General features: G+C 45.4%; 1 protein-coding gene across 23 annotated transcripts in view; it reads right to left on the reverse strand.

Moving 5' to 3' along the window:
* Window positions 1–24,828, reverse strand: part of LOC146809181 (uncharacterized) — a 1,126,689-nt gene extending 1,101,861 nt beyond the window's left edge. For 10 of the 23 annotated variants that reach the window (XR_014966360.1, XR_014966358.1, XM_085615998.1 and 7 more), the window contains exon 1: window positions 24,671–24,828. The gene's annotated coding sequence lies outside the window, so the exon portion shown is untranslated. Of the gene's footprint in view, window positions 1–11,366; window positions 12,822–17,209; window positions 17,364–22,190; window positions 22,363–24,670 lie in introns of those variants that run through there. The other 13 variants (XR_014966356.1, XR_014966355.1, XM_085615997.1 and 10 more) reach the window with 6 other exon arrangements.
* Window positions 24,829–25,113: the final 285 nt, after the last annotated feature.

Here is a 25,113-nt window from a genome sequence, read left to right on the forward strand (position 1 = left end):
TCGTTAGCAACAGATGAACAGAATAATGATTGGTTGAAAAAAGCTCCTTTACCAAAAATAGTACAAGAGAAAGAGTAATATCTCGACAAACAAATTAGCTCTGGAGAAGTGTTCAATGGAATTAAAGGATTAAAAAAGGGGGAAGCTCCAGGCCAAGATGGAATGACGAATGAATTATACAAAGTCCTGGCAGAGGAAATCACTCCAGTACTGACCACTTTATTTAACAAAAATACATAGCTGAAGTTTCCGTTCCAGAAACATTGGAATGAAGCCATAATAACACTCCTTTTAAAACCAAACAACAATCCCACATAATGTGAATCATATAGAACTATATCTTTACCTAACAATGATTGCAAATTATATACCAATATTCTAGCCAAAAGACTGGATAAAGTGGTGGGAGACTGATTAATATAGCCCAAAAAGGGTTTATTAAGAATATACAGTTGCACGACTTAGTCCATGACCTAGTTTGTGCAATAGATTTAGCTATAGACAAAGATCTTCCTTTAGCCATTATGACAGTTGAAGCCACATAGGCATTTGACAGGGTGAGCTGGCCGTTTTTATGTGCAGTGATACAACAAAATGGACTAGGGAACAAGTTTCAGAGCGCAAAAAAAATTATATATAAATATCCCTCTGCAAGGGTTTTAGTTAATGGCGCCCTCTCTTCCCAACTGAAAATAGGCAGAGCTACACATCAAGGTTGCCCTTTATCTCTCTTATTGTTTAATCCATATATTGAGCCCCTGGCAAGAAGAATTAAGAGTGTGTATAGAAGTATGCCATTCCAACATCAAGATTGGGTTAAGAAATAGGCCCTATATGCAGATGACCTGCTGATCTACACAAAAGATCTTAAAGGTGCCGTCCCCATCATCATGAACATTTTGAAAGACTTTGGGAAGGTAGCTGGGTACCTAATTGATGAAGAGAAAATGGAGGCAACGTCTTGGAACATACCCGCAGATGCCATCCAGAAAAAAAGTGGGGAAAAAAGAAATGAGATATCTAGGAGTGCAGATGGTTAAAAAAGTGAAAGAAATGGCCCAAGTAAATTGCACAAGACTTATGGGGGAAACTAAGACTCTACTAAAGCTATAGTCTTATCTCGCCTTACCTATCACAGGGAAAACAAATGCACTACCTTTACATTTCAAGACTAAGTGGTTCAAGAAAATACAAGGGATGTGAGTAGTTTTTACGTAGGCTAGTAAAGGCATAAGAATAGCCTGGAAAAGCTGCGTATGAAACAGTTGGATGGTGGAGTTGCCCTTCCAGATTTTCAGCTGTACTGTTGGGCCTTTCAACTGAAGTTTTGTATTGTTAGCGAAGAATTACCAACAGGCACACCCTTATTACGGCGCTTTAACAAAAGACTTGGCAGAACAAGGAAAATACTTCCTCTTTAAATTTGTACACCCCAAATTTTTCAAAAATGTACGACTAAGAGTGTTAAGAGCAGCATGCAAGTTATGGATTCAGGTTAGGAGAATCTTAGGAACACCTTATTAAAGCCAAATGGCCCCATTTTGGAAATCTCCCGAAACTCCATCTTGTCTTCTAGACTCCATAGCCATACCATTAAGATACGAGGGAATAGAGAAATTAGGTCAACTAATGGATAAGGACACTTCATTATCATGGGACTATCTAACAAAAAGAACATACAATAAGATATCCAGGTGTAAATATTTGCAACTGTTGAGCTAGGCTCACGATCAACCGAAAGTGGGACTCACAACGGATTGGGAGGAGGAAATGTGTAGCAGTAACGAGCAAAAAAAAGAGGTGGCCAAGTGGTATTGGATGTTGGTGCAAGAAGAAGTTGGTCCCAACATATTACCAGAAGCAAGGTGGAAAGAAGTCCTACCCACAGCAGATTTAACATCCCTCATGCAAGTATCAGTGACTCCATGTTGGGCTTTTGTCAGATATGCACCTCTAAGAAGAAATCATTTGTTCACTTTGCATAGGGCTTATTGGTCCCCCAAGATATTATCTAAAATGGGAGAGAAGAAAATTAAGTGCTGCCCGAAATGTGACCTGGAGAAGGAAGATGATGTACACATGTTTTGGCAGTGCCCAGAAATCCAAGTGTTGGCAACAAATGGGTAAGGTTTTGACAGAGGTTCTGAAAAAAAGAACAGAGGTAAGCTTGTCTCTGATCATATTTGCTGTTTTCGAGGGAGTTAGACTTAAAGGAAAGATAAGGAAACTAAAAGAACAATTATTATTTATTTACATAATAATAGCACATAGGCAAATTTGCATTAATTGGATTTCCAAGGTTCTACAGTTTTGTTTGGGTTGGCTAAATTCAGTGAAGCATATTGGGAGAATGGACCATATAAACAGGTCTAAAATGAGAGTTAGCACCTTGGAACCTCTTCTAGCCTATCTTCCAAACAATGTGTGATGATAGGAACCCTAATGGTCCAAGGATTAAGACATCTTCATCCAAGGGGAGGTAAGGTGGAGTGCTCCCACAACTTCCAAAATTTGGTTGAAGGAAGGTGTATTAGGTGGAGTAAATTCACAGCAGGCTGTTGGGGTCTGACTCCAGTACCTGATCATACACTTTTTACTTACTTGTCATATATGAGGACCCCAAAAAATTCTAGGTTCTAGAATCTAGGGTGCTCTTGACAATTGACTTGCCTCTTGGTGAACTCTGATCACTACGAGCTGTGTTAAAGCTTGGGTTTTCTTTAACTGGTAATCTGTTTTTATCCTTATACATGGCACTTTATTTGGATCATTTAGACTGTAGGAGCTGTGTTAAAGCTCCGGGGGCATTTCTCTGCTATTTGGACTTTGAATCTGCATTTCCTCGTTCAGCGGTCCAGTAGTTGGACGTTGACGCTCACACCCACGCTATAAAGGGGCTTGATGATGCAACCGCGCAGCGGTGAATTTTGATCACTACGAGCTGTGTTAAGGTTCTGGGTTTTTTCAACTGTTAATCTGTTTTTATCCCTATACGTAGCACTTTATTTGGATCATATAGACTGTAGGAGCTGTGTTAAAGCTCCGGGGGCATTTCTCTGCTATTTGCACAATGAATCTGCATTTCCTCGTTCAGCGGCCCAGTAGTTTGTTGCTGACACTGACGCTATAAAGGGGTTTGATGACACGACAGCGCAGCGTTGAACTCTGATCACTACGAGCTGTGTTAAGGCTCGGGGGTTTTAACTGTTAATCTGTTTTTATCCCTATACGTGGCACTGTATTTGGATCATTTAGACTGTAGGAGCTGTGTTAAAGCTCCGGGGGCACTTCTCTTCTATTTGCACATTGAATCTGCATTTCCTCGTTCAGCGGTCCAGTAGTTGGACGCTGATGCTCATGCCCACGCTCTAAAGGGGCTTGATGACACGAGCATGCAGCGGACACGCTGCTGGCCTGCCGAAGGCGCACCAAATGCAAGCCTGTCTGCGCCCATCCGAGCCAGACTGGGCAATAACCCCTGCTCGGCTTCATAAAATTATCCATATCTACTCAGTGGACCAGCTTTGAAACTTAATGGGGGCAACCAATGGCAAGTGTTCACATTCCATTTTCCCCCTCAGTAATGACCTTAGATGCTCCCATTGTCTTTCAAACCACAAGTTGTTTTGCTTCCTGAGGAACCTTATAAAATGTTCCTGCTAAATTATAGGTCAATTTCCAAACACTTTGCCGAAATTTCTATTTTACTAGAGGAAGAGCCCCCCGGAAGCTTTGTTTTTGACAGAGACATGGCTTAATAACAAGTCAGAAAGTCATCAGACCTACTGACATGAAAGGCCATTTACTGGACCCTATTTTCTCTAATGTTGATGAATTATTGGTAAAGGATCCTATGCCGGTGCCTTGGTCAGATCATTTTCTCATTCCTTTCACCTGGACACCTATGTGCCCTACCCTGTCTGTCAACCCGGCTAGATGGCAGACACGTCTATGGTCAAAACTCTTGCTAGAACACTGGGTCTCAGCTCTGGGAAATACAAGGCCAATTCCTGATCTCAATCCCATTCCTGCTTAGATAATTTAAACAAATGGATTGAATCCTCGCTAGACAAGTTCCTCCCTACGAAGTGGATTCAGAATAGAACTGGAACTAACAGAACAGCGTGGTACTCCCCTAAGCTCCGTGAGCTTAAACAAATCTGCAAAAGATGTGAAAGAATTTGGAGAAAAGACTTTTCCCTAGTAAATACATTGAAATATATGGAGACCATTAGAATTTATAAATCCAAAAGAAACAATTGATGGATGGAATGCTGGACAATGCAAACATTCAACCCCAGTCACAAGGATCTGGATTTAGTCCATCATTCTTTTGATCACCGCACCACCCCAGTTAGGACCCAGCCATATTCAAATCAGTCTTGACCCTGTTCCTTGTGGGAACAGTCCAGCCCGATCTGCCATGCCAGGTCCTCCCTGGACCAGAAACAAGCATCCTGGGACCAGTTTCAGAGCATCAGCCTTCATCAGCCAGGCTAGCTTAAATCCAGTGGTGTAGTGAGCACAGGACCCACGTCTGGGCATACCCTTCCCACTTAGGGTGACATATGCAAAAGAAACAATTGATGGACGGAATGCTGGACAATGCAAACATTCACCCCAGTCACAAGGATCTGGGTTTAATCCATCATTCCTAGGATGCTTGTTTCCAGTCCAGTGAGGATCTGGCCTGGCAGTTCGGGCTGGACTGTTCCCATTGGACGCAGGGTCAAGACTGATTTGCATATGGCTAGGTCCAAACTGGAATGGCATAGTGAGCAAAAAAACAATGTATTTAGGCCCAGATCTCTGTACTGGGGTGAATGTATGACATTGTTCTGCATTCTGTCCATCAATTGTTCTTTTTTCATTTGTCACCCCAAGTGGGACGGGTATGCCCAGACATGGGTCCCGTGCTCTCCATGCCACTGGGGTTAAGCTATCCTGGCTGATGAGAGCTGAAAGCCCAAAATCTGTCCTAGGATGCTTGTTTCCAGTCCAGGGAGGACCTGGCCTGGCAGTTCGGGCTGGACTGTTCCCATTGGGCGCAGGGTCAGGATAGTATAACATTGTTCTGCATTCTGTCCATCAATTGTTCTTTTTGCATTAGAATTTATAAAGCAGAAATTAAATTGGCACAAGCATCTAATTCTCCTTGCAAAATTTTTGCATTGCAAAAACCCTTCTTATCTCCCTCACAGCCAGTTAATACAGATGACGCTTGCTTTCGCTGCAATAAATTGGCAGAGTTTTTTCTCAATAAAACCCAAGCCATTTATAACTCTTTTCAGCAGGTGGCCTGCCATAGTAATTTATTATTCCTGGACAGCGTGCCTCAGATCAGTAGAGGAAATCCCTCCGATTAACTTCGAGTCATTATGAAGTATTTCGGCTAGGGTAAAATCTGGTTTGCCTAGAGACTCAGTGCCTTCTACTATTCTGAATCAAGCTGCTGCAATAGTCTCTCCAGTGATATTGGAGCTGAATTAATGCTTCGATCTCAAATGGAGTAGTACGTCCCCTATGGAAAAGTGCGGGCGCTGCTAAAAATGTCGAGTCTCAACCCCGAGCTCCTGGGGAATTACTGCCCTATTTCGCTTCTTCAACCCTCACAAACTGACTTTCAACCCTAACAGTGCACAGAAACTGCCCTCTTAACAGTAGCTGAAGAGTCCAAGAAAATCTTGGTTGATGGAGGCACTGCAGCTATCATCCTCTTGGATTTCAGTGCAGCCTTTGACACTGTTAACCACCACACCTTAGTCTGTAGACTCAGAAGTGTGGGGGTGACTGGAGGGGCTATAAAGTGGCTGCAATCCTTTGCGGAAGACAGGACATTCCAGGTTTTTGAAGGAGATGCGATCTCGAAACATATGTCACTTACTTTTGGGGTTCTGCAGGGATCATCTTTGATCTCCATCGTGTTCAATGTATATATGAGTCCATTGGCAGAGATAGTGCTTCCTTTTGGGGTCCAGATTGTCACTTATGCTGACGATACACAACTTGTTGTGGTCCTTAATCACTCCATTAATTCTTCACCTGGCCTAGGTCCATGCTTGGAGAAGGTAGCTAGGTGGATGGAGGATTCCTATCTGAAATTGAACGAAGATAAGATGGAGATGATGCTCCTAGGTAATTCTCCCATTTTTAATGTAGGAATGTTGTGGCCAGTCTGTCTTGGTCCCACCCCTACTCCCAAGAGCCAGATTAAAAGTCTGGGTTTCTGGCTAGATCATAACTTGAATTGTAAGCATCAGTGCCTGAAATTGGCTGGTACGTGTTATGGAATACTTAAGATGCTTCGTAAAGTTATTTCTCTTTAACCGTTCCTTCCAAGAAGACTTATGGTCCAGGCCTTAATTCTTTCTCGCCTGGTGTACGGGAATGTTCTCTATTTAGGAGCTCCTTGTGCTACCATCACGAAGCTGCAGACTGCAAAAGTGTGCAGCGCGCATGCTCCTTCGGATTCCGAACCGGCAATCTGCAAAACCAGCTCTGAATACCCTCCACTGGCTCCCCATACATGAAAGATTTAAAGGCTCTCTGTATTGTTCACAGGACATTGGCAGGGAAGGGACCAGCGATTAATCTGTCCATTGTTTTGCCATACAAGTCGAACAGGTGCCTATGCTTAAACAATCTCTCTCTCGCCTCAGTTACCAGAATAAATAAGTCGAGACGTGGTGGTCGTTTGTTTTCCTATATTGCTACTAGGATGTTGAACACTCTCCCTCTCCACATTCGTCTTGAACCTAATTATTTGATCTTTCAGAAATCGATTAAAACATGGTTTTTCCCTTAACGTTGCATAGTGGTCTTCACTGTTTATGCTGCTATTAGCGCTGGGATGCCCTCGAGTAGAAACGCGTTTAATAAATGTTTTTATTCATTCATTCTTAGTTCATTAATAGCTTTGTTGTCATGGTAGTGGTGGCATGAATATTTCTAAATTCACACTAAATTCCAGCTATCAATGTTAGTAGATTCCTGTTAATGTAGTGATATAATCTGATATACTACGGTGAAACGTTTCTGCATTTTAACAAAATACACTTCTTTGAACTGTGAAGTGACTTTGCATATTTTGTTGCATGAATTACTTGCCAGTTTCATGGCTCAGCTCGTGCATAGGTTCTTCTGTTAATTTGTTAGCTTGCCCATTTCAAAAGTAGCTAGCGTTCAGAAGCAAATCTGTGGCTGTGTGATTGTAATGGTACCCTTGAGCCCAGTCTTTGGAGTTGGAAACATTTCCTTGGAATCAGGCCACATGCCAAGAAGTTTATACACTACAGAATCAACATTTTTCTAATGCTAAGACACAATATTTCTTTGGCAGTAGAATGTGGATGTGCTGGGGTAGTAGTACTTACCAAGAGCTTGAGCGAAGGACTGGATACAGCGAACTCCTCTCCACCAGCAATATACATCTGGCTGCTTTCTTCCTCTTTCTGTCCATTTGCAGCATGTGCTCCCGCTCCAAAGGAAGGAAAGAGTAAGGGAGACTAAGGGACGTATAGGGCCACAGGAACAAAAAGACCAACATTCTGGCTGCTCACATTTTTAAATGGTGTCAACTAGCAGTCGGCGAGTCACTGGAAGCTCGAGCCAGTCTTGAGCGGGGTGGCTGGGTTTGCCTCACTTGAGGTTTTCTTGGGCCCTTGAGTCCAACATGAGCCAAGCTTTTAAGTGGCTTCTGCTTGTCACCAAGTGCTAACTTCATGCATCAAGAATTGAAGACAATGCATTATTGGTTGACAGAGGAAGATATCCATCTAGGGGCTGAACTGCACAATGTGGAACAAGAAAACCAATGATAAATCGCAGTTGCCATGCTCACCAATTGTGCCATTGCAGGCAAGTATTTTATTTCAATGAGCTTCCTTTTCCTTTATCACCACATATGAGAGCACCTCCACACAGGTGAGCCCAGAATGTGGGCTGTTCAAAAACTACTTCTTTGGTCTAATAGACTACCATGTTGCCCCATTTATAATAAGAATCTGGGCCATTTTTAGGGTATACATGACAATGGACTTGCTTCTTAGTTTAGTAATGCCATTGAAGCTGGGGCAAGTGTGGGCAGGCATGTTTACAAGTTCATGCTTAAATAAATATCACTTTTAATCAACGCAGTGATATAATCCGATGTACTAAGGTGAAAAAGCTTCCGCCTGCTAAATACACTTCTTTTAATTTTTAAGACACTGCCATATTCTAACATGATGTTTATTGCACGATTTACTACAAAACCTTCCCAGTGCTCTGCTCGTGCACAGGCTCATAGATCAAAGCCAGACTCCTTGCTCGGCTCTGGCTCCCCCTGTTAATTTGCTGGTTTACCCCTCTCGATGTACAACAAGTGTTGCTCTTCCTGCTTCCTGGTGTATTCGATTCTGGAAGAATCACAGAGTGGACACTTTTCTACATTATTCCTGCTCATTTGTTCTGGGCTTGTGGTACTAGGCATGCTCGGTAGAATCACAGGGCAGATGCGAGACAGGCTTGAAACTGTTTTCTAGCCCTGTTACTGGCCTACATGTGATCCTTACAGCAGTGCTGGAATTGAAAAAAAAATGACTCTGGGAACCCATAAATCAGGGGCCATGGTGTGGCAATGAAAAGGGGCACAGCCATCAAAAGCAGTCTGTCAGTCAATTTTAATTTTTGAGGTTTCACCTACAGTGAGCTTGCGCTGGCAGCAAAGTGTGTTCTTAAAAAAAAATAAAACTTACAAGGGGCTTAGAGCTCGCCCATTACTTACCTTTACTTACCATTGGTTGGCTCCCATGTCACTCTTGTTTCTTAACTCACCATTAGTAAGTGCCTCCTTTTCATCTCTAATTCCTCCTGGGATTTTAGTCTTCCATGGAGCATGAACCAAGTACAACTTCCTGTGGTCAATGTCCTTCCAATGGCTGCAGGCTCCTGACAGTACACTTTTGTTACTTTTGAACATGCCCTCGGAGTGCATTTCCAAGAGTAACTCTCCATCAATCTGCCCGTATTTCTTCTAGGGTTTTGAGTGTTTGTCTGTTCTGTGGCGAATGAACCAAGTATAGCTTCCTGTGGCCAGTGTCCTTCTACTGCAGGCACTCTTTTGTCACTTTTGCACATGCCCTCTTCTTGAGTGAATTTCCAAAAGAAACTCTCCTTAATCCCGCGCTTGTTTCCCCACTACCCCTGCCCTCCTTTGTTTTTCAGCCACACCAAAGCCTTTTTCCCACTCTCTGATGTGTTGACCCCTCTCTAAGCACCCTCAACCTGTTTTTTCTTGCATGTTGCGCAGCAGCAGCGGGTTGTGTGCAACATTGCTAAAAAATAAAAGCGCTATGACACAGTCAATGCTGGCTGCATCATGGCACTTTTTTAACTGTAAGTCATGTTTACTTTAATCGCACTGCTGGGCAATATGTAAACAAACATTGACAAAACCAATAGATTTCAGATAGGTGAAACCTATTGGCTTTGCCGATGCTTGTTTAACTAGAACTCTGCCACAAAGAGATTGACAACCAGGAGGAAAGTGACAGTAAATCTGCTCTGGCTTAGCTGGTTGCAAAGGCAGCGTTTTAAAATATCATACGAGTTAAAGTACCTGCTGCAGAGATCTTTGTGTGCTCAGGGAATAATAATGATGGTAAAATAACTCTGGAGGTTAACGCATTTGCTGGAGAGATCTGTGTTTTGTCTCGTCTCAAATTTGATTCAAAGTAGCATAGATAATTAATGTGTCTCCTGCAAAGCACATCGTGTAAAATGCAGATCACATTATGGATTTACAGCATTTGCCACATAATTCGTGATCTGCTGCATAATCTGTAGATTTCAACTCCCCAATATTTTTTTAGTTCACACAGATAGAACGTTACTAAAAGTGCAGTGACAGATGTTACTGCGAAGTGGAAGGCCCTTTGAAAAGGTTGACTGCTCACCTTTCTGTGGTTTATTTCAGTATTTGGGTGTCAAAGTGGCACAAATGAAGTACAAAGTCTGCCCAGATAGTGTTAAAATATGTACAAGTTCCAAAATAATGACATCATAATAGGACTAAATTCCGGATAGTTTGCCTTTTCTTGCTGCATAATTTCGTCAACTCTGCTGCATAATTTGCTCCGTCCCTGCCACATAGGTGCAGTGGCCCTGCCTTCATTGGCTTATTTAACACATCCTGTATGTTAATTTTCACACATGTAAGATTTATTGCCATGGTATATTCTGTGCATTTGACATAAAGTGCACTGACACCCTAATTTGCAAGCAGTTGCACTATAAAATAATTACATTGAAAAAATGGTGCCATTAAAATTTTTATTAATATAAATACTTGTACAGTGTGATACACCTGCCATTCTGCTGCAGTCACACCCCAACAGCTTGCTTCCAAATAGTATTGTCTCTTAAGTACTTCTGAGGCATAACAAGCAGTGGCGGTGCATCCATTGGGGGCGTTGCGTTGCCCCCCCGCCGGCACCCGCAGCTCCCTCGGCGTCTCTGAACTTAAGTTCAGAGACGCCGAGGGAGAACTGACAATCATGTCAGTCAGTATGACGTTGGTTCGTCCACCTCCTTCAGAGTCTGAAGGAGGTGGGTGGTCTGGCGTCATGTTGACTGACAGGCATTGTCTGGGGCAACAGGCAGCAGCACACAAGTGCGCATGAGTGGGGATGGAGGACGAATTTTTGCGCCGTGCCCAGTCATGCGCACTAGTGTTTCCACAGGCTGGCGCATGCCCATTAGGAGAGCGAGGGTTAAGCCAAGGCTCAAATCTCGGTCTGCTAGTGGGCAGGCGGGCGGAGAGTAAGCCTGCTCTAAGCCAATCCTGGCGCTGCTCCAGCGCCAGTATTTGCATAGAGGGGACTTGCCAGCAGTGATGGGCTATTCCAGTGTAGGCGCCAGATTCCAGAATGGACCCGAGACGGCGCAGACCTGCTCAGGTAGGATTGATTTTAATAAAATCATTTTATTACGTTATTTAAAACTCCACACTCCGCGCGACACACCCCTCCCCCCACGAGCCGCGACTGCATGTAGGCTAGCCTCTCTCTGTGTCGGTGATTTTGCAGCTATGCAAGCGCTTTAAGTTGTTGGCCCTTCCTGGCACTGTACCCTCCCTCCCCGTACATATTTGCCCATCTCCGTGTCCTTCCTGCTGCCCCATCATTGTGTCTTGTTGCCCTTCTCCCTGCCTCCTGTTGCCTCTCATTATGTCCTGTTACCTCTCTGTGAGACCAGCTGTGCCTCTCCCGGATTTTGCCCTGTGTCTCATAACCCTCGGCCCCCGGGCCCTGTTGCCCCTTGCCCTGTGACCCTGGGGCGTGCCGTGTTGCCCGTCCCCGGTGTCATGCTCTGTCGCCCGTGCTTACCGCTCTCTTTTCCGGGGCCCTGTCTCTCCACTCTGCGCCTGTCTCAGTTGTCCCCTGCCAGGGTTTCTTTTTTGGATCTTTCTGCCAGTGAGCACCCTGTCCCAGCCCAGGGTCAGAAGGCTCCGTACCTGGCCACAGTGCTGCTGCCGGACTCAACTGCAGGCAGAAAGGGGAGAGTAAGAGGGGGGAGAGCCTCGGAGGCAGAGAGTGGCAGGAGGAGGGAGACGGGACGTTGGGCCAGAGACAGAGCTCTGAGTGTAAGAGGGCAGAGAAGGGCAGCGACAGAGGGGCAGTCAGAGCGGCGAGAGAAAGAGTGTGGAGCAGGGCAGAGACAGAGGAGCAGGGCAGAGACAGAGGGGCAGTCCGAGCACAGGCAGAGCGGGGAGAGTAAGAGGGCAGAGTCAGAGAGGGGTAGAAGGAGGCTGATGGGTAATTAGAGAGCCACTGGCAGAGCAGGGAGAGTAAGAGGGCAGAAAGCACTCAGGGTTCTTCAAATTAAAGTACGGTGCACTTTCACTCAGGGTTCTTAAAATTAAAGCTGGGTCCACTTTCGATTCATGAACAAGTATCAGTGCTGCTCAATGGCAGGTTCCGCCACAACTTTCTGACATGGATACATGTGTGCCAAACTAAGCCGATCTGCTCCTATTTATAGATTGGTGTCCGAGAGCACCCAAAGTATGTCAGAGAGCGCACGTTATTTCACTTTAGTGCTGTAAAGAGGTCTGCAAACCCAGAATACCTACATAGAGTTTCACATTATTGCAAGTGTTAGAAATCACATCAAAGGCTCCTTGCCGCCTAAGCTAGGTGGCTGGCACGCCATTTGATGCCTTTAACTTAGTAGCGTAAAATGCAGTGCAATTTGCGCAACAGATTCTGCTGACAGAAGGCGAGAATAGAGGTGAAGTGGGAACCCTTCTCTCAGCAGACTCCTGAGGCCGAGTGAAGTCATCACTAACACAGTGAGGTAACGTTTAATATTGGGAAAGAGTAGGCAGTTTTTTTTTGTAATGTTTGTGCTCCTGTTTTATGGTCTGGAAGGCTGCTTGTACTGTTTATTTATCTGGTACTACCACAAACATTGTCTGCAGCAAGTAAAGTGCATGCAATCTCCCATACCTTGCAAAACACCGATATGATCTTGGACTTTGATGTTTCTGGGGGTACAGAGCTGACCTCGGGTGACTGTCCAATTTACAGGCAATTCTACCGGTTATGCAGCAGTGATGCACTGTTGTGCTTTGTTATGATTTTTAAATATTTTTTTCAGCAGTTTTTCAACTGTTGGCTTTTATATTTTATAGAGCAACAACAGTGTACACTGATGCATGTGATCGATGTTTCGCTGTGAGAAATAGTTACGGAATGTATTTGGGAGATTATGTATTCCGTCTAGTGTCCTTTTTTCAATAAAAGCCACAATGCTGAGGCAGGATAGGACTGTTGCTGTGCATGTCTTAGTTATTACAGAAGGACGTGGGTTCTCACATTAAAGCTTTCATGGTGGGTATTGTGCCTTACACTGCCAACTTATGTTTTTATTTTTTGTTAGATTTGTGACAAATAAAAATACAAGTCAGGTTTAGTCCAACACTACGTCCCTAGACTGCTTACTGAGGTGCAGATGTACTTTACTAGAAGTGTTCAGCCTGCCTCATTACAATAATGCCATTAACAAAGAGGCAGCTCAGTTGTCATGCACCCTATATGTGGTCTAGATTCTTATTGCCTTTTCATTTTTTTTGGTCTAAATTAGCTTAAAACGAGCTATTTGCCCTTTTTGTCTTTCAAAAACTTCATAGAGGAAGAATCCCCCTCCCCCTGATCTTGACTTATATCGGTTGGGCTCAGTTGGTTCTAACTTTTTTACACTTTGTGATACACTTTGAAAAATCACCAGCTGCCACTGTTTTACCTATTTTACGAGCTCAAACAGTTAAGGTGAATGCTTAAAAAAAATGAGCATTTTGATGGTAAATGTGCTATGTATGAATGGTACTCAGCATTGTTATCTCGAAGTCTGCTATGCAGTTCTGTGATTATACTGAATAAGTAACTACCTATGTTATTATATGACATTGACATCTCTTTATTAATGTAATAACTGTAATTTCACAATTGCTTCACAATTGCTTTTTTAACCTTCTTGCTTTCTCAAATTTGCTTGAAAATGCACCATTTGCCCACTCTTTTTCAAAATTTTCTCGGGGGGAATTCCCCCCGCAACCCTCCTTATGCCGATCGGGCTCGCTCGCTCGCTGTATTGCGTTCCACAACACTTTTTACGCCCTTCCACTTTCAAATGTCACAAGCCGCCACTGGTTACCTCTCTGTGAGACCAGCTGTGCCTCTCCCGGATTTTGCCCTGTGTCTCATAACCCTCCCCCTCGGCCCCCGGGCCCTGTAGCCCCTTGCCCTGTGACCGTGGGGCGTGCCGTGTTGCCCGTCCCCGGTGTCATGCGCTTTCGCCCGTGCTTACCGCTCTCTTTTCCGGGGCCCTGTCTCTCCACTCTGCGCCTGTCTCAGTTGTCCCCTGCCAGGGTCTTGTTTTTGGATCTTTCTGCCAGTGAGCACTCTGTCCCAGCCCAGGGTCAGAAGGCTCCGTACCTGGCCACAGTGCTGCTGCCAGACTCAACTGCAGGCAGGAAGGGGAGAGTAAGAGGGGGAGAGCCTCGGAGGCAGAGAGTGGCAGGAGGAGGGAGGGGGGACGTTGTTCAAGCGACAGAGCTCTGAGTGTGAGAGGGCAGAGAAGGGTAGAGACAGAGGGGCAGTCAGAGCAGCGAGAGAAAGAGTGTGGAGCAGGGCAGAGACAGAGGAGCAGTGCAGAGACAGAGGGGCAGTCAGAGGACAGGCAGAGCGGGGAGAGTAAGAGGGCAGAGTCAGAGAGGGGTAGAAGGAGGCAGATTGGCAATTAGAGAGCCAATGGCAGTTCTGTGATTATACTGAATAAGCAACTACCTATGTTATTATATGACATTGACATCTCTTTATTAATGTAATAACTGTACTTTCACAATTGCTTTTTTAACCTTCTTGCTTTCTCAAATTTGCTTGAAAATGCACCATTTGCCAACTCTTTTTCAAAATTTTCTCGGGGGGAATTCCCACCGCAACCCTCCTTATGCCGATCGGGCTCGCTCGCTCGCTGTATTGCGTTCCACAACACTTTTTACGCCCTTCCACTTTCAAATGTCACAAGCCGCCACTGGTTACCTCTCTGTGAGACCAGCTGTGCCTCTCCCGGATTTTGCCCTGTGTCTCATAACCCTCCCCCTCGGCCCCCGGGCCCTGTTGCCCCTTGCCCTGTGACCGTGGGGCGTGCCGTGTTGCCCGTCCCCGGTGTCATGCGCTTTCGCCCGTGCTTACCGCTTTCTTTTCCGGGGACCTGTCTCTCCACTCTGCGCCTGTCTCAGTTGTCCCCTGCCAGGGTCTCGTTTTTGGATCTTTCTGCCAGTGAGCACCCTGTCCCAGCCCAGGGTCAGAAGGCTCCGTACCTGGCCACAGTGCTGCTACCAGACTCAACTGCAGGCAGGAAGGGGAGAGTAAGAGGGGGGAGAGCCTCGGAGGCAGAGAGTGGCAGGAGGAGGGAGGGGGGACGTTGTTCAAGCGACAGAGCTCTGAGTGTGAGAGGGCAGAGAAGGGTAGAGACAGAGGGGCAGTCAGAGCAGCGAGAGAAAGAGTGTGGAGCAGGGCAGACACAGAGGAGCAGTGCAGAGACAGAGGGGCAGTCAGAGGACAGGCAGAGCGTGGAGAGTAAGAGGGCAGAGTCAGAGAGGGGTAGAAGAAGGCAGATTGGCAATTAGAGAGCCAATGGCAGAGCAGGGAGAGTAAGAGGGCAAAAAGCACTCAGGGTTCTTCAAATTAAAGCACGGTGCACTTTCACTCAGGGTTCTTAAAATTAAAGCTGGGTCCACTTTCGGATTCATGAACAAGTATCAGTGCTGCTCAATGGCAGGTTCCGCCACAACTTTCTGACATGGATACATGTGTGCCAAACTAAGCCGATCGGCTCCTATTTATAGATTGGTGTCCGAGAGCACCCAAAGTATGTCAGAGAGCGCACGTTATTTCACTTTAGTGCTGTAAAGAGGTCTGCAAACCCAGAATACCTACATAGAGTTTCACATTATTGCAAGTGTTAGAAATCACATCAAAGGCTCCTTGCCGCCTAAGCTAGGTGGCTGGCACGCCATTTGATGCCTTTAACTTAGTAGCGTAAAATGCAGTGCAATTTGCGCAACAGATTTTGCTGACAGAAGGCGAGAATAGAGGTGAAGTGGGAACCCTTCTCTCAGCAGACTCCTGAGGCCGAGTGAAGTCATCACTAACACAGTGAGGTAACGTTTAATATTGGGAAAGAGTAGGCAGTTTTTTTTTGTAATGTTTGTGCTCCTGTTTTATGGTCTGGAAGGCTGCTTGTACTGTTTATTTATCTGGTACTACCACAAACATTGTCTGCAGCAAGTAAAGTGCATGCAATCTCCCATACCTTGCAAAACACCGATATGATCTTGGACTTTGATGTTTCTGGGGGTACAGAGCTGACCTCGGGTGACTGTCCAATTTACAGGCAATTCTACCGGTTATGCAGCAGTGATGCACTGTTGTGCTTTGTTATGATTTTTAAATATTTTTTTCAGCAGTTTTTCAACTGTTGGCTTTTATATTTTATAGAGCAACAACAATGTACACTGATGCATGTGATCGATGTTTCGCTGTGAGAAATAGTTACGGAATGTATTTGGGAGATTATGTATTCCGTCTAGTGTCCTTTTTTCAATAAAAGACACAATGCTGAGGCAGGATAGGACTGTTGCTGTGCATGTCTTAGTTATTACAGAAGGACGTGTGTTCTCACATTAAAGCTTTTATGGTGGGTATTGTGCCTTACACTGCCAACTTATGTTTTTATTTTTTGTTAGATTTGTGACAAATAAAAATACAAGTCAGGTTTAGTCCAACACTACGTCCCTAGACTGCTTACTGAGGTGCAGATGTACTTTACTAGAAGTGTTCAGCCTCCCTCCATACAATAATGCCATTAACAAAGAGGCAGCTCAGTTGTCATGCACCCTATATGTGGTCTAGATTCTTATTGCCTTTTCATTTTTTTTGGTCTAAATTAGCATAAAACGAGCTATTTGCCCTTTTTGTCTTTCAAAAACTTCATAGAGGAAGAATCCCCCTCCCCCTGATCTTGACTTATATCGGTTGGGCTCAGTTGGTTCTAACTTTTTTACACTTTGTGATACACTTTGAAAAATCACCAGCTGCCACTGTTTTACCTATTTTACGAGCTCAAACAGTTAAGGTGAATGCTTAAAAAAAAAAAGAGCATTTTGATGGTAAATGTGCTATGTATGAATGGTACTCAGCATTGTTATCTCGAAGTCTGCTATGCAGTTCTGTGATTATACTGAATAAGCAACTACCTATGTTATTATATGACATTGACATCTCTTTATTAATGTAATAACTGTACTTTCACAATTGCTTTTTTAACCTTCTTGCTTTCTCAAATTTGCTTGAAAATGCACCATTTGCCAACTCTTTTTCAAAATTTTCTCGGGGGGAATTCCCCCCGCAACCCTCCTTATGCCGATCGGGCTCGCTCGCTCGCTGTATTGCGTTCCACAACACTTTTTACGCCCTTCCACTTTCAAATGTCACAAGCCGCCACTGGTTACCTCTCTGTGAGACCAGCTGTGCCTCTCCCGGATTTTGCCCTGTGTCTCATAACCCTCCCCCTCGGCCCCCGGGCCCTGTTGCCCCTTGCCCTGTGACCGTGGGGCGTGCCGTGTTGCCCGTCCCCGGTGTCATGCGCTTTCGCCCGTGCTTACCGCTTTCTTTTCCGGGGCCCTGTCTCTCCACTCTGCGCCTGTCTCAGTTGTCCCCTGCCAGGGTCTCGTTTTTGGATCTTTCTGCCAGTGAGCACCCTGTCCCAGCCCAGGGTCAGAAGGCTCCGTACCTGGCCACAGTGCTGCTACCAGACTCAACTGCAGGCAGGAAGGGGAGAGTAAGAGGGGGGAGAGCCTCGGAGGCAGAGAGTGGCAGGAGGAGGGAGGGGGGACGTTGTTCAAGCGACAGAGCTCTGAGTGTGAGAGGGCAGAGAAGGGTAGAGACAGAGGGGCAGTCAGAGCAGCGAGAGAAAGAGTGTGGAGCAGGGCAGACACAGAGGAGCAGTGCAGAGACAGAGGGGCAGTCAGAGGACAGGCAGAGCGTGGAGAGTAAGAGGGCAGAGTCAGAGAGGGGTAGAAGAAGGCAGATTGGCAATTAGAGAGCCAATGGCAGAGCAGGGAGAGTAAGAGGGCAAAAAGCACTCAGGGTTCTTCAAATTAAAGCACGGTGCACTTTCACTCAGGGTTCTTAAAATTAAAGCTGGGTCCACTTTCGGATTCATGAACAAGTATCAGTGCTGCTCAATGGCAGGTTCCGCCACAACTTTCTGACATGGATACATGTGTGCCAAACTAAGCCGATCGGCTCCTATTTATAGATTGGTGTCCGAGAGCACCCAAAGTATGTCAGAGAGCGCACGTTATTTCACTTTAGTGCTGTAAAGAGGTCTGCAAACCCAGAATACCTACATAGAGTTTCACATTATTGCAAGTGTTAGAAATCACATCAAAGGCTCCTTGCCGCCTAAGCTAGGTGGCTGGCACGCCATTTGATGCCTTTAACTTAGTAGCGTAAAATGAAGTGCAATTTGCGCAACAGATTCTGCTGACAGAAGGCGAGAATAGAGGTGAAGTGGGAACCCTTCTCTCAGCAGACTCCTGAGGCCGAGTGAAGTCATCACTAACACAGTGAGGTAACGTTTAATATTGGGAAAGAGTAGGCAGGTTTTTTTTGTAATGTTTGTGCTCCTCTTTTATGGTCTGGAAGGCTGCTTGTACTGTTTATTTCTCTGGTACTACCACAAACATTGTCTGCAGCAAGTAAAGTGCATGCAATCTCCCATACCTTGCAAAACACCGATATGATCTTGGACTTTGATGTTTCTGGGTGTACAGAGCTGACCTCGGGTGACTGTCCAATTTACAGGCAATTCTACCAGTTATGCAGCAGTGATGCACTGTTGTGCTTTGTTATGATTTTTAAATATTTTTTTCAGAAGTTTTTCAACTGTTGGCTTTTATATTTTATAGAGCAACAACAGTGTACACTGATGCATGTGATCGATGTTTCGCTGTGAGAAATAGTTACGGAATGTATTTGGGAGATTATGTATTCCGTCTAGTGTCCTTTTTTCAATAAAAGCCACAATGCTGAGGCAGGATAGGACTGTTGCTGTGTATGTCTTAGTTATTACAGAAGGGCGTGTGTTCTCACATTAAAGTTTTCATGGTGGGTATTGTGCCTTACACTGCCAACTTATGTTTTTAGTTTTTTGTTAGATTTGTGACAAATAAAAATACAAGTCAGGTTTAGTCCAACACTACGTCCCTAGACTGCTTACTGAGGTGCAGATGTACTTTACTAGAAGTGTTCAGCCTCCCTCCTTACAATAATGCCATTAACAAAGAGGCAGCTCAGTTGTCATGCACCCTATATGTGGTCTAGATTCTTATTGCCTTTTCATTTTTTTTGTTCTAAATTAGCTTAAAACGAGCTATTTGCCCTTTTTGTCTTTCAAAAACTTCATAGAGGAAGAATCCCCCTCCCCCTGATCTTGACTTATATCGGTTGGGCTCAGTTGGTTCTAACTTTTTTACACTTTGTGATACACTTTGAAAAATCACCAGCTGCCACTGTTTTACCTATTTTACGAGCTCAAACAGTTAAGGTGAATGCTTAAAAAAAAAAAGAGCATTTTGATGGTAAATGTGCTATGTATGAATGGTACTCAGCATTGTTATCTCGAAGTCTGCTATGCAGTTCTGTGATTATACTGAATAAGCAACTACCTATGTTATTATATGACATTGACATCTCTTTATTAATGTAATAACTGTACTTTCACAATTGCTTCACAATTGCTTTTTTAACCTTCTTTTTAACCTTCTTGCTTTCTCAAATTTGCTTGAAAATGCACCATTTGCCCACTCTTTTTCAAAATTTTCTTGGGGGGAATTCCCCCCGCAACCCTCCTTATGCCGATCGGGCTCGCTCGCTTGCTGTGGTGCGTTCCACGACACTTTTTACGCCCTTCGACTTTCAAATGTCACCAGCCGCCACTGGTTACCTCTCTGTGAGACCAGCTGTGCCTCTCCCTGATTTTGCCCTGTGTCTCATAATCCTCCCCCTCGGCCCCCGGGCCCTGTTGCCCCTTGCCCTGTGACCGTGGGGCGTGCCGTGTTGCCCGTCCCCGGTGTCATGCGCTGTCGCCCGTGCTTACCGCTCTCTTTTCCGGGGCCCTGTCTCTCCACTCTGCGCCTGTCTCAGTTGTCTCCTGCCAGGGTCTCGTTTTTGGATCATTCTGCCAGTGAGCACCCTGTCCCAGCCCAGGGTCAGAAGGCTCCGTACCTGGCCACAGTGCTGCTGCCAGACTCAACTGCAGGCAGGAAGGGGAGAGTAAGAGGGGGGAGAGCCTCGGAGGCAGAGAGTGGCAGGAGGATGGAGGGGGGATGTTGTTCAAGCGACAGAGCTCTGAGTGTGAGAGGGCAAAGAAGGGTAGAGACAGAGGGGCAGTCAGAGCAGCGAGAGAAAGAGTGTGGAGCAGGGCAGAGACAGAGGAGCAGTGCAGAGACAGAGGGGCAGTCAGAGGACAGGCAGAGCGGGGAGAGTAAGAGGGCAGTCAGAGAGGGGTAGAAGGAGGCAGATGGGCAATTAGAGAGCCACTGGCAGAGCAGGGAGAGTAAGAGGGCAGAAAGCACTCAGGGTTCTTCAAATTAAAGTACGGTGCACTTTCACTCAGGGTTCTTAAAATTAAAGCTGGGTCCACTTTCGGATTCATGAACAAGTATCAGTGCTGCTCAATGGCAGGTTCCGCCACAACTTTCTGACATGGATACATGTGTGCCAAACTAAGCCGATCGGCTCCTATTTATAGATTGGTGTCCGAGAGCACCCAAAGTATGTCAGAGAGCGCACGTTATTTCACTTTAGTGCTGTAAAGAGGTCTGCAAACCCAGAATACCTACATAGAGTTTCACATTATTGCAAGTGTTAGAAATCACATCAAAGGCTCCTTGCCGCCTAAGCTAGGTGGCTGGCACGCCATTTGATGCCTTTAACTTAGTAGCGTAAAATGCAGTGCAATTTGCGCAACAGATTCTGCTGACAGAAGGCGAGAATAGAGTTGAAGTGGGAACCCTTCTCTCAGCAGACTCCTGAGGCCGAGTGAAGTCATCACTAACACAGTGAGGTAACGTTTAATATTGGGAAAGAGTAGGCAGGTTTTTTTTGTAATGTTTGTGCTCCTCTTTTATGGTCTGGAAGGCTGCTTGTACTGTTTATTTCTCTGGTACTACCACAAACATTGTCTGCAGCAAGTAAAGTGCATGCAATCTCCCATACCTTGCAAAACACCGATATGATCTTGGACTTTGATGTTTCTGGGGGTACAGAGCTGACCTCGGGTGACTGTCCAATTTACAGGCAATTCTACCGGTTATGCAGCAGTGATGCACTGTTGTGCTTTGTTATGATTTTTAAATATTTTTTTCAGCAGTTTTTCAACTGTTGGCTTTTATATTTTATAGAGCAACAACAGTGTACACTGATGCATGTGATCTATGTTTCGCTGTGAGAAATAGTTACGGAATGTATTTGGGAGATTATGTATTCCGTCTAGTGTCCTTTTTTCAATAAAAGCCACAATGCTGAGGCAGGATAGGACTGTTGCTATGTATGTCTTAGTTATTACAGAAGGACGTGTGTTCTCACATTAAAGTTTTCATGGTGGGTATTGTGCCTTACACTGCCAACTTATGTTTTTATTTTTTGTTAGATTTGTGACAAATAAAAATACAAGTCAGGTTTAGTCCAACACTACGTCCCTAGACTGCTTACTGAGGTGCAGATGTACTTTACTAGAAGTGTTCAGCCTCCCTCCTTACAATAATGCAATTAACAAAGAGGCAGCTCAGTTGTCATGCACCCTATATGTGGTCTAGATTCTTATTGCCTTTTCATTTTTTTTTATCTAAATTAGCTTAAAACGAGCTATTTGCCCTTTTTGTCTTTCAAAAACTTCATAGAGGAAGAATCCCCCTCCCCCTGATCTTGACTTATATCGGTTGGGCTCAGTTGGTTCTAAGTTTTTTACACTTTGTGATACACTTTGAAAAATCACCAGCTGCCACTGTTTTACCTATTTTACGAGCTCAAACAGTTAAGGTGAATGCTTAAAAAAAAAAGAGCATTTTGATGGTAAATGTGCTATGTATGAATGGTACTCAGCATTGTTATCTCGAAGTCTGCTATGCAGTTCTGTGATTATACTGAATAAGCAACTACCTATGTTATTATATGACATTGACATCTCTTTATTAATGTAATAACTGTACTTTCACAATTGCTTCACAATTGCTTTTTAAACCTTCTTGCTTTCTCAAATTTGCTTGAAAATGCACCATTTGCCCACTGTTTTTCAAAATTTTCTTGGGGGGAATTCCCCCCGCAACCCTCCTTATGCCGATCGGGCTCGCTCGCTCGCTGTGGTGCGTTCCACGACACTTTTTACGCCCTTCCACTTTCAAATGTCACCAGCCGCCACTGGTTACCTCTCTGTGAGACCAGCTGTGCCTCTCCCGGATTTTGCCCTGTGTCTCATAACCCTCCCCCTCGGCCCACCGGGCCCTGTTGCCCCTTGCCCTGTGACCGTGGGGCGTGCCGTGTTGCCCGTCCCCGGTGTCATGCGCTGTCGCCCGTGCTTACCGCTCTCTTTTCCGGGGCCCTGTCTCTCCACTCTGCGCCTGTCTCAGTTGTCTCCTGCCAGGGTCTCGTTTTTGGATCTTTCTGCCAGTGAGCACCCTGTCCCAGCCCAGGGTCAGAAGGCTCCGTACCTGGCCACAGTGCTGCTGCCAGACTCAACTGCAGGCAGGAAGGGGAGAGTAAGAGGGGGGAGAGCCTCGGAGGCAGAGAGTGGCAGGAGGATGGAGGGGGGATGTTGTTCAAGCGACAGAGCTCTGAGTGTGAGAGGGCAAAGAAGGGTAGAGACAGAGGGGCAGTCAGAGCAGCGAGAGAAAGAGTGTGGAGCAGGGCAGAGACAGAGGAGCAGTGCAGAGACAGAGGGGCAGTCAGAGGACAGGCAGAGCGGGGAGAGTAAGAGGGCAGTCAGAGAGGGGTAGAAGGAGGCAGATGGGCAATTAGAGAGCCACTGGCAGAGCAGGGAGAGTAAGAGGGCAGAAAGCACTCTGGGTTCTTCAAATTAAAGCACGGTGCACTTTCACTCAGGGTTCTTAAAATTAAAGCTGGGTCCACTTTCGGATTCATGAACAAGTATCAGTGCTGCTCAATGGCAGGTTCCGCCACAACTTTCTGACATGGATACATGTGTGCCAAACTAAGCCGATCGGCTCCTATTTATAGATTGGTGTCCGAGAGCACCCAAAGTATGTCAGAGAGCGCACGTTATTTCACTTTAGTGCTGTAAAGAGGTCTGCAAACCCAGAATACCTACATAGAGTTTCACATTATTGCAAGTGTTAGAAATCACATCAAAGGCTCCTTGCCGCCTAAGCTAGGTGCTGGCACGCCATTTGATGCCTTTAACTTAGTAGCGTAAAATGCAGTGCAATTTGCGCAACAGATTCTGCTGACAGAAGGCGAGAATAGAGGTGAAGTGGGAACCCTTCTCTCAGCAGACTCCTGAGGCCGAGTGAAGTCATCACTAACACAGTGAGGTAACGTTTAATATTGGGAAAGAGTAGGCAGTTTTTTTTTGTAATGTTTGTGCTCCTGTTTTATGGTCTGGAAGGCTGCTTGTACTGTTTATTTCTCTGGCACTACCACAAACATTGTCTGCAGCAAGTAAAGTGCATGCAATCTCCCATACCTTGCAAAACACCGATATGATCTTGGACTTTGATGTTTCTGGGGGTACAGAGCTGACCTCGGGTGACTGTCCAATTTACAGGCAATTCTACCGGTTATGCAGCAGTGATGCACTGTTGTGCTTTGTTATGATTTTTAAATATTTTTGTCAGCAGTTTTTCAACTGTTGGCTTTTATATTTTATAGAGCAACAACAGTGTACACTGATGCATGTGATCGATGTTTCGCTGTGAGAAATAGTTACGGAATGTATTTGGGAGATTATGTATTCCGTCTAGTGTCCTTTTTTCAATAAAAGCCACAATGCTGAGGCAGGATAGGACTGTTGCTGTGCATGTCTTAGTTATTACAGAAGGACGTGTGTTCTCACATTAAAGTTTTCATGGTGGGTATTGTGCCTTACACTGCCAACTTATGTTTTTATTTTTTGTTAGATTTGTGACAAATAAAAATACAAGTCAGGTTTAGTCCAACACTACGTCCCTAGACTGCTTACTGAGGTGCAGATGTACTTTACTAGAAGTGTTCAGCCTCCCTCCTTACAATAATGCCATTAACAAAGAGGCAGCTCAGTTGTCATGCACCCTATATGTGGTCTAGATTCTTATTGCCTTTTCATTTTTTTTTATCTAAATTAGCTTAAAACGAGCTATTTGCCCTTTTTGTCTTTCAAAAACTTCATAGAGGAAGAATCCCCCTCCCCCTGATCTTGACTTATATCGGTTGGGCTCAGTTGGTTCTAACTTTTTTACACTTTGTGATACACTTTGAAAAATCACCAGCTGCCACTGTTTTACCTATTTTACGAGCTCAAACAGTTAAGGTGAATGCTTAAAAAAAAAGAGCATTTTGATGGTAAATGTGCTATGTATGAATGGTACTCAGCATTGTTATCTCGAAGTCTGCTATGCAGTTCTGTGATTATACTGAATAAGCAACTACCTATGCTATTATATGACATTGACATCTCTTTATTAATGTAATAACTGTACTTTCACAATTGCTTCACAATTGCTTTTTTAACCTTCTTGCTTTCTCAAATTTGCTTGAAAATGCACCATTTGCCCACTCTTTTTCAAAATTTTCTTGGGGGGAATTCCCCCCGCCACCCTCCTTATGCCGATCGGGCTCGCTCGCTCGCTGTGGTGCGTTCCACGACACTTTTTATGCCCTTCCACTTTCAAATGTCACCAGCCGCCACTGGTTACCTCTCTGTGAGACCAGCTGTGCCTCTCCCGGATTTTGCCCTGTGTCTCATAACCCTCCCCCTCGGCCCCCGGGCCCTGTTGCCCCTTGCCCTGTGACCGTGGGGCGTGCCGTGTTGCCCATCCCCGGTGTCATGCGCTGTCGCCCGTGCTTACCGCTCTCTTTTCCGGGGCCCTGTCTCTCCACTCTGCGCCTGTCTCAGTTGTCTCCTGCCAGGGTCTCGTTTTTGGATCTTTCTGCCAGTGAGCACCCTGTCCCAGCCCAGGGTCAGAAGGCTCCGTACCTGGCCACAGTGCTGCTGCCAGACTCAACTGCAGGCAGGAAGGGGAGAGTAAGAGGGGGGAGAGCCTCGGAGGCAGAGAGTGGCAGGAGGAGGGAGGGGGATGTTGTTCAAGCGACAGAGCTCTGAGTGTGAGAGGGCAGAGAAGGGTAGAGACAGAGGGGCAGTCAGAGCAGCGAGAGAAAGAGTGTGGAGCAGGGCAGAGACAGAGGAGCAGTGCAGAGACAGAGGGGCAGTCAGAGGACAGGCAGAGCGGGGAGAGTAAGAGGGCAGTCAGAGAGGGGTAGAAGGAGGCAGATGGGCAATTAGAGAGCCACT

Source organism: Triturus cristatus, chromosome 7 (genome assembly GCF_964204655.1).
Source record: "Triturus cristatus chromosome 7, aTriCri1.1, whole genome shotgun sequence".
NCBI lineage: Eukaryota > Metazoa > Chordata > Amphibia > Caudata > Salamandridae > Triturus > Triturus cristatus.